General features: G+C 45.9%; 1 long non-coding RNA gene across 1 annotated transcript; it reads right to left on the reverse strand.

Moving 5' to 3' along the window:
- Window positions 1-1295: 1295 nt before the first annotated feature.
- On the reverse strand, window positions 1296-17364 carry LOC118019118. Its single transcript, XR_004681578.1, has 2 exons — window positions 16866-17364; window positions 1296-1456 (listed from the first exon to the last, which is right to left on the reverse strand). It is a non-coding gene; the product is annotated as an uncharacterized LOC118019118 (long non-coding RNA).
- Between the last annotated feature and the right edge of the window lie 1140 nt (window positions 17365-18504).

Raw genomic sequence — 18504 nt, forward strand, 5'->3', positions numbered from 1 at the left:
AAAAAAAAAACAAAACACAAAAAAACTGGATTTAATTTAAAAAAAAACTTAAAAGTCATCCTGGCTAGGAGTACAAATTAGACCGAATTCCATCGCTCCCTTTTGGAGGTGAAAGAAGTGGAAGGTGATTGATACACACTCCCAAGTCACTAAAGTAGTTCTAAGAACTGTCACCAGTGACTACATAACCAGAAATCTTAAAAGCATAATTTGGAGCTCTAGACTTAAAATGTTGGTAGTAAGACCTTAAGAATGATAATTTTTGGCATAACAAATGTTTCCAGACACCAATCTATTCCACTCTGGGAGTGCCTGGAAATTGCCAATGAATTTCACAAGTTCATTGCAATAGCATGTAGTATTTCAGCTCAAGACAAGATTAGTAATAATAGATGTAAGTGAATAATCTGGCTGTAAAGCTCACAAAATCACAAAACCAGTTCCTTTTAAGGATAGGCAAGACTGTTTGGATTAAGACATGACCCAAGTTTTATCCAAAATGATCATGAAGTTTTGAAAGCAAAGAATTTTTCCATGACTTAGAATCAAATTTTTTGTTAACTTGCAAACTTCTTTATCTTCCTTATATTTAATTCATATAGAACCTAGATATCTGATACATTGTCATCCCCTGACTAGAAGATAAAGACATATTTCCTAATTTAATGTCCAATGAAATAACCCAGAAACAGCTTTCTTCTAAAAAGTTCCAGAAATCTACTATATTATACTCATGACCTAGAAGTAGTTTTACTTTAGAAGATAGCCAGGTCTGTGACTTTTGTAGGTCAGATGTCCAGGAAGTTCCCCGAATCCCTAAAATTAACCTCTCTTAGCCCATGTGACCTAGGACTTAAAAAGGGCAAATAGAATACAATAGCATGGATGTTGCCAAAGCCAGCAGCAGGCAATGTCCTGGGACTTGTGTACTACTGCTAGGAAAACTTGGGTGCACATACCCCCTCTGGGCATTGAGGAGAACAGATTATAGTTTGGGGGAGATAGGGGCTCAGAATTGTTATGATTTGGACATTTTAAATAAAAGAATGTGATTTTGGGGGTCCCTGGGTGGCTCAGTCAGTTAAGTGTCAGACTTGATTTCGGCTCAGGTCATGATCTCAGAATCGTGAGATCGAGCCCCGCATCAGACTCCACATTCAGAGTCTGCCTGAGAGTCTCTCTCTTCCTCTCCCCTGCCCCTCCCCCCCCACGCTCTATAAATAATAAAGAAAGAAATAAAGAAATAAAATCTTTAAAAAAATGAAAGAATGTGATTTTTATTTTTTAATCAAGGGGTGATGCACTGGATAGTCTCCATTTGCCCCTTCAGATGGATCTTCCTCTCGTCCCACCATGCTCTGTGCCCCAGGAGATGGAAGATTTGCATCAGCAGGCTCCTTTGTCCTCTGACCTCTGGTTGGATTTGCCAAAGAGGCTCTAACAAGAGACTGGAAGGCTGGAAGACAGTGAGGTCTCTTTTATTCTATTGTAGGAGACCAGAATATGCCACCCCAAAATACATCTCTGTGGCATCGGGATTTTTTTGAGTTGATTATTTTGAAAAACGACACAGGCGAAGCTCTGAAAACAGAGAGGTTACCCTTTTGGGTTTTTTTAGATTTATTTATTTATTTATTTATTCATGAGAGACAGAGAGAGAGAGGCAGAGGGAGAAGCAGGCTCCCAAGGAGCAGGGAGCCCGATGCGGGACTCGATCCCAGGACCCTGAGATCATGACCTGAGCCGAAGGCAGACGCTCAACCATCTGAGCCACCCAGGCGCCCGAGAGGTTACCCTTTTGTAAGGGAAATGTACATTAATAAGGAGATCTCCATTTCTAAGGATGTCTCCTTCTCAGTACCAGGAAGAGAAATGTGACTAAATCACTGGAGACTCATTAGGGGTGAAAGCACCAACTTAAATGTGCATGACAAACTACTTCTGTTTATTGTCCTTTTCCTGGCCACCCCATAACTGGCCTCCCCACACATTCTTCCTCTGGTTTAGCTGAAGAGGGCAATTTCTGAATTTAAGCCCAAATTTTAGCCACCTCTTTGAATTACTCATCCCTGAATTTCTCCCGTGTATGCATGAGACATACATGTTAAAAAAAAAAAACACACACACAACTTTATTTTTTTTCTTGTTGATCTGTCTTTCATTATAAAGATCTCAGCTGAGAATTTAGAAGGGTAGAAGGAAAATTCTTCTGCCTCCTCTACCCTGTCATCTATCTATCCATCCCGTTGGCTCTGTTTCTCTGGAGAGCCCTAATACTGGTGACCTCCCTCACCACTGAGGCCCTTGCTACAGGAGTGCGGTCAAGCCAAGGCAGGGCAGGCTGCCTCCCGGCGGCTGGACAGATTGCCATATAGTCAGGAGACCTCGTGGTGACAGGCAGGAGTCTCGGTGCGTAAAACCTTCCTGGTGAGTGCTCCGGGACAGAGTCTAGGCTTTCTCCGGGCACCTAGGAGGGCTTGATCACCACCCCCACCCCAGGGACTCTGCTCCCACCGGAGGGGAGTTACAAGGCTTAGATGTCACAGTGTGATATGTGCGCGCCCAAGTGAAAGGTTGGATGTTTATTTATGGAGTTCTAGAACTGACCAAACACCCCCCCCCCCCAATCCCTTCATGCTCGCTTGGGTGTCTCCGAGAGGCTGAAATGGGTCCAGAGAGCAGGCACGGCACCTGTGCACCGCGTTGCTGCGCCAAGGGCCCGACAAAGTCGGAAGGGAAGCAGACGAGGGCTGCGCCCCTCGCAGGAGCCCGCCGTCTCTGGAGGACGAGGCTCGGGCCCTCAGAAGGCCACAGCTGAAGAGCCCCTGGTTTCCATAGCTGATATGGGGTTGAATGTCATCGTACACAGAATTACTGCAAGTCACAACGTGGGGCTGCCATTGGCGACGGGCGGAGCCTTGCCGGAACCCCTTTCCTGTGCATGGGGCGGGGCCCAAGGGAGCAGCTGGGCAGAGGGGGTCGGAGGGGTGTCACAGAGCACCCTGCCAGCCAGCTGTGAAGGGGGCACACCCAGCTTGCAACCGAAGCTGAGGCAGAGGAAAGACTGTGGAAAGAATGAAAAGGGTGGCAGAAGAGAAAAAAGGGAATTTACAAAAAGAATGAAACGTCCTGCACTTGACTCTGGGCACGGCGCACGCATTTCTCACTGGCCCCTCACCGGGGCACCGGGAGGTGCGCGCTGTTAGTACTCCCGAGACAGGCAGGGCGTCCATGGGAAGCACGTGGCCAAGAGACCTGCCCACAGTCACCCCGCGAGGATTCGACTGCAGGGCCTGGGTGCCGGGGGGGAGCAAGGACGCGAGGTGGGGGGACAGAGGACATGTTGAAGGCCGGGAACCCAGGGTGACGAGCCCCTGCGTGCTGATTTCTGGGGTCCACGGCTGGGGACAGGAACAGGGGATGCAGGGGCAGCTCCTCTAGGGTTAGAGAGGGCAATTCTTTAGCATCTAGGGTGGGGGACTCCAAACAACCACCTCATGTTTTCTCTGGATTCTTCTGCCTGGATACATGTGCTCTGCAAGTTGCACTCTTTCTTACTGAGGTTTGTCTTCTGTTTATTTGCCTGTTCCCTTGCTGTGAGCTGTGAGGAAGGGCTAAGGCCTGTGGTTACTCTTCCTCTGAGTGAGACGAGGAACAGAAGCAACGGAGGCAAGGAGGGAGGGGGCTTGTAAGGCTTGCTGTTGTCCCAGGGGAGTCCTCAAAGCCTCATGGGAAATTGGCCCCCACGCACGGCTGCCCTTCCAGTAAGTGGAGCTTTTGCTATAAACAGCCGACCCAGAGGCCTTTCTGCAGGCCCCTTGCTGTGCAATTTCAGTGGGCTCACATGCTTCTGAGGCCTGTGCCTTTGCCAAACGGACACTGGATCCTGTGGCCAGAGGGGTAACTGGAGGTGCGTGGGCCAGGCAGATTCCATCTCGGACAAGAGCAGCAGTTGGAAGAGCCTGAAGATTTCAAAATCAGGCAAGGCAACGTCTGCACCAGCATCCCCCCGTCCCTGGGCCGTAACAGCCCCACCAAACACCCAGAGCCCGAGTCTGAACCCAAGTGGAAAAAGAGTCTTATCTTTACCCACTGCCGGGAACAGCCGGCTTTCGGCCGCCTGTCTGGGTATTTTGCACTCTCTCAGGGAGCAAGGAGGCTGTGATGTTGGCGCTGCTGACCAACAGCCTCTCCCTGTCCCTCTCCTTTCCTGAGTGTGAAGCATCTGGACTTCCACCACGCTGTCTTCCACGAAGGCAGGCAGGAGACGAGGGTCAGCAAGGGCCTGGGAGGAAATGTGGTCAGCCTGGCCGGGAATCAGGTGGGCGAAAATGAAAATGGATTTTCCTCTATGACCCTCTTTAGTTTCTTCTCGTGGTATTCCTGAAACCAGGGTCAGGAGGTTGTCTAGTTCATCACCCAGGACCGACCCACTCCAGAAGACTGTAGGGACCAGTGGGGGAGGGACCGTGGGCTCTCTCATGGTGGCCCGCACAGGAGCTGAGTCATACTTTCCAACAACAATGAGGCAGGCCTCCTGTGGAGGTGGACCCTCCTGGGCAGGGTCCTTCTGCCTGCTCAAAGCTGGCTAAACACGGACTCCTGAACGTTCGCGTGTGTGGATATGCTTTCACGAGTTGCTGAGATACAATTCATATACCATGCAATTTACTCTTTACAGTGTACAAGCCATGACTTGTGGTATAGTCAACAGGGGTGCAATTGTCCCCGCGAATTCTGAACGTTTTCATCACCCCCAGAAGAAATCCCACACCCCTCAGCCATGACCCCCTCTAATATTCCCCATCTCCCTGCTCTAGGCAACCTTGAATCTGCTTTCTGTCTTTCAGACTTGCCGATTCTGAACATTTCCTCTAAATGGATTCATACATGTGTCTTTTGGGACTGTCTTCTTTCACTTGGTACACTTTTAAGGTTCATCCATGTTGTAGCATGTATCATTACTACATTCCTCCTTATGGTGAGTGATATTCCATTGTGTGGATGTAGCACATTCATTTAGCCACTCATCATGGACTTTGGGTTGTTTCCACTTTTAAGCTATTATGAAGAATCAGCTATGAACATTTACGTACAAGTTTTTGTGTGGACGTGTTTCTAGGTCTGCTGGGTATTAAACCTAGGAGTGGAATTGCTAGGTCATGTGGTAAGCTCTGTGTTTAACCTTTTGAGAAACTGCTGGAATGTTTTCCAGTGCACCATTTCACTGCACCATTTTGCATTTTTAGTGGGTTATATATTATCATATGTTATAAATGTGCTATAGCCAGCCTAGTGGGTGTGATTTTATATCTCACTGTGGTCTTGATTTGCATTTCCTTGATGGCTTGAAACTTGTTCTTGATAGAATAAACAATAAACCTATTTTAGAACTTTAACCTTTCATCTTTCAACCCAGACTCCAGATCTTTGCTCATTTTGTCAGTTAAAGAGGAGTAGAAACTTTTCTCTGGGCCATGAGAGCATCTACTCACTGACCACCTTGAAAAAATGTGGGTTCGTTCCAGCATTTTCTGAGATTCCTTATCACTAATCCATCGTCAATGACGATTCTTTGAACTTCTCACATCTCTCTTTATAAAAGTAAACAGAAAAAATGAGGGAATAGTGTTCTGAATTTAAAAACACAAAAATACAATTGACTTCATGGCTCAGTCAGTTAAGCATCTGATTCTTGATTTTGGCTCAGGTCATGATCTCAGGGTCATGAGATTGAGCCCAGTGTCTGGCTCCATACTGAATGTGGAGCCTGCTTAAGATTCTCTCCCTCTCCCTCTGCCCTTTCCCTGTCCCCTTGCATGCATGCTCTCTCTCTCTCTCAAAAATAAAAAAATAAAAAAATAAAAAAAAAACACACAAAAACACGAAAGAGACATAACCAAATCTAATGTGTACATTGTATTTGTATCATGATTTGAACAAACCAACAATAAAAAGACATTTTGGAGGCATTCTAAAAAAAAAACTGAGTATGCACAAAGTATATTTTGACACCATAGAATTGTTGCTGAATATGTCAGGCATGATGATGGTGCTGTGGTTAGATAAGAAAGTGTTTTTTATCTTTATGTTTTTTAGCAGTATCTACTAAAGTAAGTAGGGATAAAAATGACACAATATCTAAAATTTGCTTTTAAATATATCAGAAAGGAAGAAAAAGAAGTAGATGAAGCATGGGTGGCAAATTTGGATGATGGGATATGGAGGCTCACTCTACTTTTCTCTCGACTTTTATATGTGCTTGAAATTTTTCATAACAATAATAAAAATTATGGAGAAACTCCAAGATTGTAATGTAAACTGTGAAGTGAAAAACTCCATAAAATACTTGGGTCCTGGTCTGTAGAACGCTGCCCATCTATGTTCAGTTGAAATCTTCTTAGGTCTAATACATGAAAAGTAACAATTGATTCAAACATATCTTATGTATTGTATTTTAACTTAAAACCAACTGTGTTAGTCAATGTTTTGATATCCCAAGCTAAGCCTTTTTTTTTTTTGAGTAGGGGTCCTTCTGTTTTTGTTTTTAAATTTTATTTATTTATTTGACAGAGAGAGAGAGCACAAGCAGGGGGCAAGGCAGAGGCAGAGGGAGAAGCAGACTCCCCACTGAGCAGGGAGCCTGAGGAGGGGCTTGATCCTAGGACCTTGGGATCATAACCTGAGCTGAAGGCACACGCTTAACCCACTGAGCCACCCAGGCATCCCTAGTATGGGTCCTTTTGATTGGCATTTGTGTTGTTTCTTTTATATAGACTACAGTCAGAATGTGTCACCTACGATTTTTAATTATGGCCTCTTCAAAGTGGAACAAGAAGATATAGACAGTACACAGCAATCAGAGTATAGAATGTTTCTGTATTTTTCTTATTTGTTACTAAACACCAACATTTATTCCATACAGCAAAATCAACTGCAAATATTTTTAGGAATTTAGTTTTGTTTATTCCTTACTGAGCATTTACTTTTGTTTTTATATAACGAACAACTCTCTTCTGTGCACTCATACTTAATTGATTTATATAATATCCAAGTCAGTTACATCACCTCCACGACAAGGACTACTTTAAACAGGCTGGGGGACAAGCACGGCTGACTCTTGGTAAGCACAGAGCTCAGCTGGTGGGAGCAAATTGCATGGTGCAGCCTTCTAGTGTGGGGCATCCACCAGCATATCTTACAGGAAGATGGAAAGCATGATTAATATAGTAGGCTAAAAGGAAGTCAGTTTTAAAAAAAAAAGCTTCTATTCTACTTGGAAAAACTGGAATTAACTGACGGAATTTTTCATTGAACATCATGTCCTTTGAGTGATGGAGAGCTGGCCAACAAGCATGCTGAGTCTGGTGAAGAGTTAGCAGGGTGTCGCAGACAGCACTTCGTTCCACATGCAGGAACATGGCCAGGACTGAAAGCAGCAAACAGGGCAAAGGGAGGTGGGAGATGAAGTAAGGAGGGTGAGTTTTCAATCCAGTGGTGTTGGCTACTGCGCTTTCCTCCCCAGAGGTTAAATTTGATCCACTGATTCCCACAGCAAACTTGTACTGAGAATGGGGGCTAGTGACCACATTTCAAGCTTTCTAGACTGAGTTGCAGCCACTTTAGATGTCAACTCATCTCCCTCAAGGTTGGGAGTGGCTGAGTATATGTTTCATGCTTGGCAGCCATGTCCTTATAGAACACAATGAGCTCTTTGTGGGGGCAGAGAGAGAATGATAATCAATCAAGGAACATCTGAGTTGGGAGGGGCCATAGTGGCCTCTACTGCAACTATCCCATTTTACAGATGAGGTGATTGAGGTCTAAGATAGATGCGGTGGCTTATCGCTGCTCTGACCACAAGGCTGACCATGTTCAGTGAACACAGATATGCTAAGTACATATTAATTTTAAACTTCTGCCCCAAATTCTCTGAAGCTCAGCGGGACACTGTATCACTGGATGATAATAAGAGGAGCAGAGTGATCACTGGAAGTGCTGACAAGGTGACTATAGAATATAAAAAAGACCCATTGCTGAGTGAGAAAGGATCTTCAATGACCATGTAGCCCACAGCTTTTATTTTGTAGTTGAGGACAGCAAAGTTCTGAGCAGGTAGCAACAGAATTATCTTAAACGTGGGCTAGAAGAAGTAAATATTTTTTAAAATCATGGAAATTCATCAATTGAAATATGTAAGAGCTACTAAGAGCACCTCTGTTGCTTGGGTTAATTTTATCTCATGCATCTCTATCTCCAGTGCCTGCCACAGCACATAGTAGGTTATCAATAAATATCCTTGAATTGCATATACGAAGCTTATCATTCAAGTCAACACAGCTTGAGGCACAAAGATTAAAAAAATCATCTAAGATCACAGCTGGTTGAAAGCGTAGGAAAGTTTCCTGGAGGAGAGAGCCTTAGGATGGGCCTTGAAAACGGATTGGGGGTGGGGTGGGTGGGAAGTAGAAAGAGTGTGTTCTCCGCAGAGGGAATGGCGCGTTATGGATGTAGAGGGCAGGGTGCCTAGAGTTTGGGGAACATCAGGACATCCAGTTGGCTACAGTGTAGTGCTGGGGCTGAGAAGTAGGAGTGGTGGGCTTGTCACTGAGGGCCCAGAACTCTCTGTCATTAATTCTTCATGGAGTCTGGAGAGGCTTAAGGTTTTGAGGTCGGGAAGGACATATAAGACCCATCCTTAGGAATGAGACCTTGCAAGAAGCTGATACTCAGTTCAGACACAGGAATTTTCTACACTTCATCCAAATGCTTTGGCTCTATGGAAAGGTCAGAAAAACATTGGTGACTGTCTTTCTTGAGAAATATTTCAGATCACTGAAGTTGTTAGGGAGATAAGCATCCTTATGATGGTTCTCATGATCCAGGCCCATTCTGGCTCAGAAAGTATAAGGACACCCAAAGATCAAATTTGTTGGAGGAACGTGTTTGCTAAACATTCTCAGTTTTTCAGAAAAGTTCAGACTCAGTTCAAATTGGGGGCCGAGGTTTGAGCCAATCTTGAGTTTATCAGCACCCATGTGCCCCAAGACCTTAGAGAAAAGGTAGTTTGTATTAGTTCTGATGATGCCGATAGAGGAAACAATAATGATCATCTACTGAGTGTCTCCTATGAGGCACTCTATTAGGCACTCATAGTTTCAGAGGTAGACAGCATTAGAGGTATGGGGTAGGTATCATTGTTGACAAGCTTTCCCAGCACCCTGGCATTGGTGGTCATATGACCAGGGACTGGCCAGTCACAATTGCCTATCCCCCCTAGACAAAACTGATTGGACCAAGGAGTGGGCCTAGGCACCTGCACCCATCAGTCCTTTCCTGAGACGGATGCCTTTGATGCTCGGAGTAAGGAGCACGTTCTGCTGGGTTAAGCTGGGGGTACGGTGGCCATTGTGACAATGGCCCTGCGGTGCAGCCTCTACCCCTCCCTGCCCAGTCCTGCTTCCTTTTCCCGCTCACAGATGTGGCGCCGGAGCACTCGCTCAAATACCTTCCTGCTTGCTAACCACTTTCTTGGAATGGTCTCCCAGCGAGCAGACCAGAGAGGAAGAGGAGGAGGAGGAGGAGAGGGGTGGGGATGGAGTGGTGATATCTGATTTTACAGAGAATTTTCCTTCTACTGCATAATATAACTTAAATATAAATACAAGCATTCAGGAAGCACCATCCAAAATCTTTTTCCAAGGAAGGCTCAATCCAGCCACCTTTCCATCAGCTGCAGGGAACGCCAGCGTAGTGGAGAGGTAGTTTTGCCTACAGGCTGAGAGTGACCCAGATGGCCTCTCAAGGATGCTTCCAGCTTTGAGTTTCTATCAATTATGCCTCACATGTCTAAGAGCTGTCTCGAATAGATGATTTCAGAGAAATTTGCAGTTTGCATGGGTTAGATTCAATGCCCTTTTTGCTGAGTGGACACGCATGATTTATGCCTCTGAATAAGCAGGGGTAATGCAGCCTTTGGCCAGCCTGGGAGCTCCGTCACCCTCACTGCTCCATCACTGATCACTGTCCTTGGGTCTCTGGTGGGCAAAGCTAGAGCAGGCATTCCAAGAGCTAAGGCATCAATAATGCTCTCCAGAGCAGGACAGAGACCCTCTCCCAAAGCTGTGCGGCCAGGAGCTGAGGCTGCCTCACACACCACGGGCTGAGGGGCCAAGGTGGGGTGGAAACTGCCTACCCTCTGCTTGCTGAGCGCTGGGACCTGGAGACGCTGTACCCCACCCAGGAGACAGGACGCCTTTGTCCGGTCTTCACGTAGGCACCGCACTGATGGGTTTCTCCCTGCCAGGAGCACATCTTCCCTCCTTCCAATCCTTTTCCCACCTTAATTAAAAAGCAGCTCAGGACCCCAGCATGAAGGATTGCCAGGAACTGGGACACACCTGTACTGGGCAGGTTTATTCACAGTTCATGGGGCATAAAAACTTGATTCACTTTCACATTAAATAGGCTGATTGGATATGACAACTAAATCCCTCATTGTTATTCAATGTTATTTCAATTGTTATTTCAATGACAAAAATGATTTGGAGGACTAGGGGAAGAACTTACTTCATTACTTATTATTTAACTTCATGCAGAGAGTTCACAGAGTTTACTTGTGATCTTAGCTTATAATCAGACAAAAAGATTAGAGCTGGGCACATAGAGTTTACGGAAAAGCTTAGAGTGAGACCAAAGATGGGCAAATATAACTTTCCTTTCCTTTTTTTTTTAAAGATTTTATTTATTTATTTGACAGAGAAAGAGAGAGAGAGGGAAAGCACAAGCAGGGGGAGCAGCAGAGGGAGAGGTAGAAGCAGACTGCCCACTGAGCAAGGAGCCCTATGTGGGACTTGATCCAGGACCCTGAGGTCATGACCTGAGCTGAAGGCAGATGCCTAACTGACTGAGCCACCCAGCTGCCCTCCTTTTCTATTTTTTTATGCCCAGGCCAAAATGCAGGTATTAGTCAACATCTTGAAAACTTTCCTGTGGAGGTAACTCTACCTTCCTGTACTATAAGTACCTGAAGATGAACATCAGGTCCTGCCAGAGGCATGTGGCAGCTCAGACCTCATGGCCAGAGCCTCTTGGTCACCCTGAAGGGGCAAAAAGACCTTAGTAAGGGGCAGGACAGACCATTTCTGGGAGGTGACAGACCCGGCAGTGAGACATGGGCTGGGGGTCCTGGTTGGTGAGAGCAATTAGCATATTTGTGCCCTAAATCCTGGTTCTGAGTAGGACAGGAAGAGCCTCTCTAGAGATACCAGAGTCAATGAGAAAAAGAACTGGCCTTGGGTTGTTCTCCAGACCCATTTGGCTTAATGTTAATACAAGAATGCATACAACTAAATCACAAATGAACAGGCTAGCCTGAATGACAGGCTCAGTGGCTATCACTTGCTTGGTGTAATTCGAGCAACTCTTCTTTTGAGTTTAACTTGGTTTTTACTGAAGAACTTCTTTCTAACAGGAAAGGAAAGTAGTAACTCACTAATACTTGAGCAAGAGCGAGTTTGTCATGCGGAACCAACAGAACAAGAAGAGAGGTCTGAGAGCTGTAGGGAGGTTGGAATGAAGGTAGGTGGGAACTTGGAAGCAAAGGGAGAAGAGGGCCAGAAGGCAAGTTTATTCTCATCCTGCAAGCTCACCTTTTCCATGAGCTTGGTCGGGGTTAAAAGGAAGGGCCATACCCAGTCCTAGCCTCTGTTTTGGAGCAGTGTGTTGGGACATGTGCATTTCCCTATGTTCCGCACAACAGGGGTGCCTCAGACTTCCAGACGTAAACAACAAATCCCACAGCCTGATGCTCCTGACTCAGGTCTGGGCCACCGGCCCCCACAAGGATCAGAGAAGAGCTAGTTTTACTAAAAACTGAGCCTCCCTGTGCAAATCTGTTTTGAATTCCAAAGCTAGCATGAAGCATCTAAGAAAATAAATACAGGTGGAAGTAACTGTTATTAGGAATATAGCTGCTCTATTTGCTCTGTGGGGTTAGGTACCTAGAGAAAGTCCTCCTCCTGCAAACAGAAGAGCATGTAGGATTTGGAGAAAAAAGCAACAAAACAGCCAGAGAGGGTGCAGCTCTGGATTATCTGCATTCCTTGTATTCCAAAATGTTCTTCTGCACAAAAGATCTTAAATCACATGGCAGTCCAACTATCCACCCACCTATCCATCCAACCATCCCCCCATCATCCACTATCCTCCAATCCATCCATCCATCCACTACCCATCCATTGTCCATCTGTCCACCCATCTATCCACCTATCCATCCATCCATCCACTACCCATCCATTGTCCATCTGTCCACCCATCTATCCACCTATCCATCCATCCATCCATCCACTACCCATCCATTGTCCATCTGTCCACCCATCTATCCACCTATCCATCCATCCATCCATCCATCCATCCATCCATCCATCCATCCACCAAACACTACTTGATACCCATTACATATGCCAGGCTAAGGACAATCAGCCACAGATACTCATGTCCTCACTGGGCAGTCAGGAAGCCAGTAGTTCTTTTCTTTAGTTAAGGGAATAACTGACAGACATAATAAAGCCCAGTAAGATACTGTATAATATAGATGTAAAGAGCACAGACTGTGGAGTTAGCTGTGTTTTAACCATGATTCTGGCCCTTTCTGGCCATGTAGGAAAGTTATCCAGCCTTTTAGTGCCTCAGTTCCCACCTCTGTAAAAGTTAAAACCTAGGGTTTTCTCAGTATGTTTGTCTTCATGTTCCCAGAGGTCCAGCAACAGTTCAAGCCAATGGTCCTGCCAAAATGAGGGAATAATAATAGCTCTTATCCTATAGGCTTGCTGTAAGAACTGAACGAGACAATGAATGTAAAGTGGTTAGTACAGTGCCTGGTACATATAATGTGCTAAATAAATTTTAGCTAGTATTATTCAAAATAGGAAGACCATAGTGAATTCTGCAGAGTCTAAAAGGTAGTTCGGGGGGGGGGGCTTCCTAAGGGCAGAAAGATGTGTCAGAGACCATGACCAGGCTCTGAGGACACTTTACAAATGCCCCAGAGCAAGTTGGTTGGTGGGGAGAGGGCTAAGTTAAAACCTAGGGTTTTCTCAATACGTTTGTCTTCATGTTCCCAGAGGTCCAGCAACAGTTCAAGCCAATGGTTCTGCCAAGAAGCATCCTGGCAGGGAGAGGCAGGGCATGGAGGAATGTCCCCAGGAAGAAGGGGGGTGGGGCAGGTCAGAAGACCTAGGTGGCAGAAATCTTGCAGGATCCCAATAAGGGCAAACCCTCAGCCAGGGAGTCTGCTGAAACTTTGAGAGACAAGACAGATGTGAGCCTGTGGGGCCCTGGCTCTTCACTATTAAATATTCTCCAAGGAAGCAGCTGATAAGGAGGAGAAGTTGGAAGGGAGAAATATGTCAGGTCTAAGGCCAAGGGGTTCCATGGTCAACATAGCAACTTCTAGAAACCCATAGAGTGTCTGGAGAAGGAAGAGACCCTGGCTAGAAATCAGACATCTGGGTGATATATAGAGCCCAGATAATGCTGTGTCTGGCAGAGGAGAGAAGTAAACACCCTAAAGATGTCCCACATGCTTCTTTTGGCTAGCTCGTCCCTGGAACACCGGAGTCAGGGTTGGGATGGGGAGAATGCTGTGATTCATAGGAAGAGCCTCCCTCTGATACTGCGACTTGCAATTAAACTTCTCTGGAACTCTTTCTGTATATCTTGAAGGTGGAGGGGAGCTATCTGGACACCCCCTGCAGATGGCGGTGAGGGCCACCACCTGCCCACCTCCATCTCAGAGGGACACGATAGATGGAAGCCTGATGAAGCCTGGAGACCCAGAACAAAGGAAGGAGGGATTGCTGAAGGATCCTGGCTGCTGGCCCTAAATCTGCTCTGAGAGAGAGACAGGCTAGGAAGAGGGTGGTTATCTCCAAGATGATCCACTACAGAGCTCACTGCTTTAGGGGCACACCCCCCCTGAGATCCTGGCAATGCTGCCCCAATGATGCTGGGACAAACTGGCCGCGTTGGTCCAGGATGTGCCGCGCGCATGACACCAGGAGAATCCCACCTTGTCCCTTAAGACACATCAGGCTGGGCTCAAATAGCAATTCATAGACTGATCAAAAATACAAATCACCCCCTCAGACATCTGCAAATTCTAAGGAGGCTTGCTCATGATCAGCCTTGGCTCGGAGTTCCTGTCCCCAATGAATTCAGTTTCTAACTCTGCTTCCTGTTCTGTAGATGCTGGTCTGGTTTCACACCAAGGCAACCTATGTGTGGAGCTCGGCCCTTTCCTTGGACTTCCACCAAACCTGTGTGAATGCCCATGAAACTGGTTTTCCTGGAGGGGTGAGGGTGTGGCGGGGTCACATCACAGCAGAACAAATGATCCCAAGTTGTCAAGTAGACTGCCTTGTTCTTAGCAGTGTATTGTCCCCCCAACCATGTGGCTTGTCATCTTTTCTTGCCAGCCCCTCCACAACTAAACTTCTGCTCTCCTCCACCCCCAAGTTCCTGTTAAATCCTAATTCACAAAGATTCAATTATTAATTAGATTAATTAAACATTAATTAAGATTCAATTATTAAATAATTTTTGATGTGCCTCTCTTGAGTTAAGGCATGATTCAGGATCTCACTTTCTATCCTTAGATATTTATCAAGGTTTGCTCTTCAACAAAGATAGGCCCGTCTAAGAGAGAGTTAAACTAATTTTTGTTGTGCTTGCTAGGCCCCATTGAAGGTAGACCACAGAAGGGGAGGGACGCTGCTTCTCTTCAGGCCCTGGAAGAGCTAAGACTTATTTGGCCCTGTGAAATGTGTGCAGCTGGTTCAGGAGGCAAAGGTGGCCTGATGAGGCCCTCCTCCTTCCTCTGCCTGGGGAAACATTCCCTGTGCAGGTAGGAAGGATTACATGTTGGCTTCATCTCCAAAGATCAAGGAGTAACCTTGGACCACAGTGACAGGTGCTCTTTCCAGATCAGATGCTCATCAAAGAAGCTAACCCAACACTTGGAGGTCACCCCTGATGAAGGTACTTCTTTTAGTAAAAATCAAACAAAACTTTAACCTCCCTGGAAAAGTAATGGGGTGGTTCAGAGTAGTTGCTATGACTACTGTCTTGCTAAGCTATCCCTAGAAAAGAGGAAGTGAGCCATCTCTCCCCTGTGCATTCACTGTCCACCCGGAGAAATACACAAGGGAACAGAAGGGACTTGATAGTTGCTGACGGGTCCAGCAACTCTTCCCTCAGCACAGACTGGTCCTAGGTGGAGTATCTTGGATGTGCAATCCCACTTAGTCTTCAGAGAGAATCTTCAAAGATTCTCTGAGAGATGTATCTCCACTATATGGATGAAGCAACCAAGGCTTGGACAGGTGAAGCGATGTACCCAAAGCCTGAAAGCCAGCAAGAGGCAGATGTTGGTTTGAAGTCCGTTCGCCTTCCTCCAAATCCCGGTGGCTTTCTATGATCATCCCCACCCCCATCCCACAGTGACTGCTGTGGAGGGGAGCATAGCTGAGAAGAGCACAGGAAGACGCCTGCCGTCTGCAGAATGCAGAAAGGAGCGGTAACACAGAGACCCCCAGAGGGCCTCTGCAACCACAGTCTGTGTCTTCAGCTCTTAGATTTCCTTTGGTTCTTGGTAAGATTGCCTTGGGAAAACTCTAATCTGTCTCAACTGAATGAAAGGCAAGGATATGTTGTTACTGTCTTGTCAGGAGGATGGCAGCTGGGACTTTGAATACCCTCTAACTTTTACTGCGAATGCCAAATATGATCATGCCTTTTCCCTCCGAAATTATACCTCAGATCAGAGACACCTGCTGCAGAATCTTTCTTTACAGCATACAGGGTACTTCTTCAATCGCTTTATTTTGAACAACAAAATGAAGACATATTAGTCTTAAGCCATCTAAAGCGATGCTGATGTGGGATCCTGTGGACGACTCCTAGCAATATAGGAGAGTAGGGGAAAGAGAAATATGACACACATTTGGCACTTATTCCTGGGGATCTGCCCCCTCAACTGTTGAATGTTGGAGGCCACGGTGAACAAACCATATAAAGATCATGTTAAAAATCAATATTACCACATACTATCTTTTAAAAATAAGTGGTTACCGTATGAAATCACAAATAAGGATTATTGTAACCTGGAGTAAATTTTCCAATGACAACATCATTCCTAGATTTAAAAAGTGCTGAAGGTCAAGCAACCTGGATGGATCTGCAGCTGATAAGCTCTGAAAGTTGGTTTGAAGACTGAGACACCGAAGCATAAGGCACGTTGGAAGAGTTTGATTAAATGGATTGCATTGTGAGTGGGTAAAGGCCATATGTCTGCATCACAAACATGATGTGATTTTTAAATATATAACTTAAACTATTAACATATTAACCAGGAATAGTGAACACTACACCAAAAACTAATGATGTACTATGTGTTGGCTAATTGAGTTTAAATTTTTTAAAAAAGGAATTTTTTTTTAAAAAGCGGGGGAGGGGCAGAAGGAGAAGCAGTGGGAGAAGCAGCCCTGGATGCTGGGCTCCATCCCAGGACCCTGGGATCATGACCTGAGCCCAAGGCAGACACTTAACCAACTGAGTCACCCACGCACCCCACTTAAACTATTAACATGTTAATCAGTGTTTATAAATTAACGAATAGCATATGTGATTTTAAGTATGTATAAGTAATTAAAATATATTAACTATTAACTATTATATGCAGTTTTTCTCTTTCATTTCTATCCTGACACATTTTTACATTCACATCAACAAAGTCCTCTCTTAAACGTTCACTGGGTAAATGGGGATGCTCTACTATTCGGAGTCACCTCACACGCGGTACTTACTCAATGTCTTCCATCCACGACTTCACTATCATCGAAGGGATGGCGATATCCTAACTCATACCCATTTTAGCCTGACACACAGTCTGTCCTCAGTCAAACGTTGTTGAGTTGTTGCCGTCGTTTTAGAGATACAGAAATAAAGACACCCCTGGGATAGAAGACCGGGCCAAAGCCCACAGCTGATAACAAGCAGAGCTGGCTATTTCTAGAACAGTTTCCTGACACCCCAGCCAAGGCACAAGCCACTATCTCAAGCTGGAGAGCAAGGAAACGTTTCGTCCTCGGCTGGGATCAGAGCCCCAGCACCGGGCAAAGACTGTCCAATGGCTTGGCTTGGAAGCCACAGAGCTGGAGGCCATCTGAAGACACGACGCTCTTGGATCTGGCCACTGCCCCAGGCAATGCCACACATGTATATTTGGCCTTTTGCTAATTGGTTATCCATTCTTGATGGCTGTGAAGCAGAACTGACAACATTTGGTTTAGAAATTCCCACCTTTTTTTTGTGTGTGTCCATTTCAGACCTTATCTGTTTTCTCTCACATTCTTTTCATCGCGTGATAGGAGCACCACAAGCTGCCCATGGGCTCATGTGAGCAGCACTGCCTGGGAACTCACTCCCAGCACTTTTCTGGAGGGGACAAGTGCCATGGAAAATTTTCAGATGTGTGGTAACGCACAAAATACTAGGAAAAGGGCTTGGCAGAACAGGCATTGCAGCGAGGTTGCTAATGTTGCAAGTTGGCATGTGTTTTGGTCACTGACACTAAATATAGTCATGTTTAGAGGAAGTTTTTTTATTTTAATCACATTTTATTGAGACATGGAGACATATTCTCCACAAGTTAAAAAAAAAAAATGTGGTCTCCCAATATAATTTTAAGAACAACACTTTAAAGAAAGATTAACATTCCCCTAACTAAGAAGCGTAGGGGGAGTGTGTCTGTGTGTGTTTTGATCTTCCTCAGTTCTGGGCAAGTCAAGCTTTCAACGGCAGAACTGTCTCTTGGTGGGGTCATGCAGCAGTCTTAAGAGGTGTTTTGGCCTTGCTGCCTTCCCACCACGAGACTGATCAAAAATCCTTCTTGACATCCCAAGCTTTCCTTTCCATGCCCTTCCTCGGCCCCAGCTAGCTCTGAGTTTCCACCATAAACATTCCTCCTAGGGAGTCAGTCGGGAATGGCGTGCCTCCTTCCAGGCATTAGGTCCCAGGAGGGTAGGGAGAGAGGAGAATTCAATGGGTCCTCTGGGGCAAGGCCTTCATTGTTTCCATGGAAAAAGGCTCAAGAACCAAAGGCTTCAGTCTTCAGTAGAGACATGTCAGTTCAGACTCTGAGAATGCTGACTGGAGGTCCCTCGATGGGCCCCAGGAAAAGACAATCCTGACCAAGGGGCCAGATCCCAGCACCACTCTACTCTTTGCCTTACCTCTCCCCCTACCCCCTGCCCCCAAATCCACCTCTCTGAATGGCCCTCAAGGGGCCCACCTCTGAGTTTGGCTAGGCAGGGAAGAGCATTCCGCTAGGCAGGGAAGAGATTGCTGGCAGGGGTGGTGGACCACTTTCACTTCCTGAGCTTAAATCACCATTGTCAAGAACAATCATTTACTATGCCCCCCTCTGAGGGACAGCCTTTAAGT

Source organism: Mirounga leonina, unplaced genomic scaffold, assembly GCF_011800145.1.
Source record: "Mirounga leonina isolate KUSES-001 unplaced genomic scaffold, KU_Mleo_1.0 Mir_173, whole genome shotgun sequence".
Classification (NCBI taxonomy): Eukaryota; Metazoa; Chordata; class Mammalia; order Carnivora; family Phocidae; genus Mirounga; species Mirounga leonina.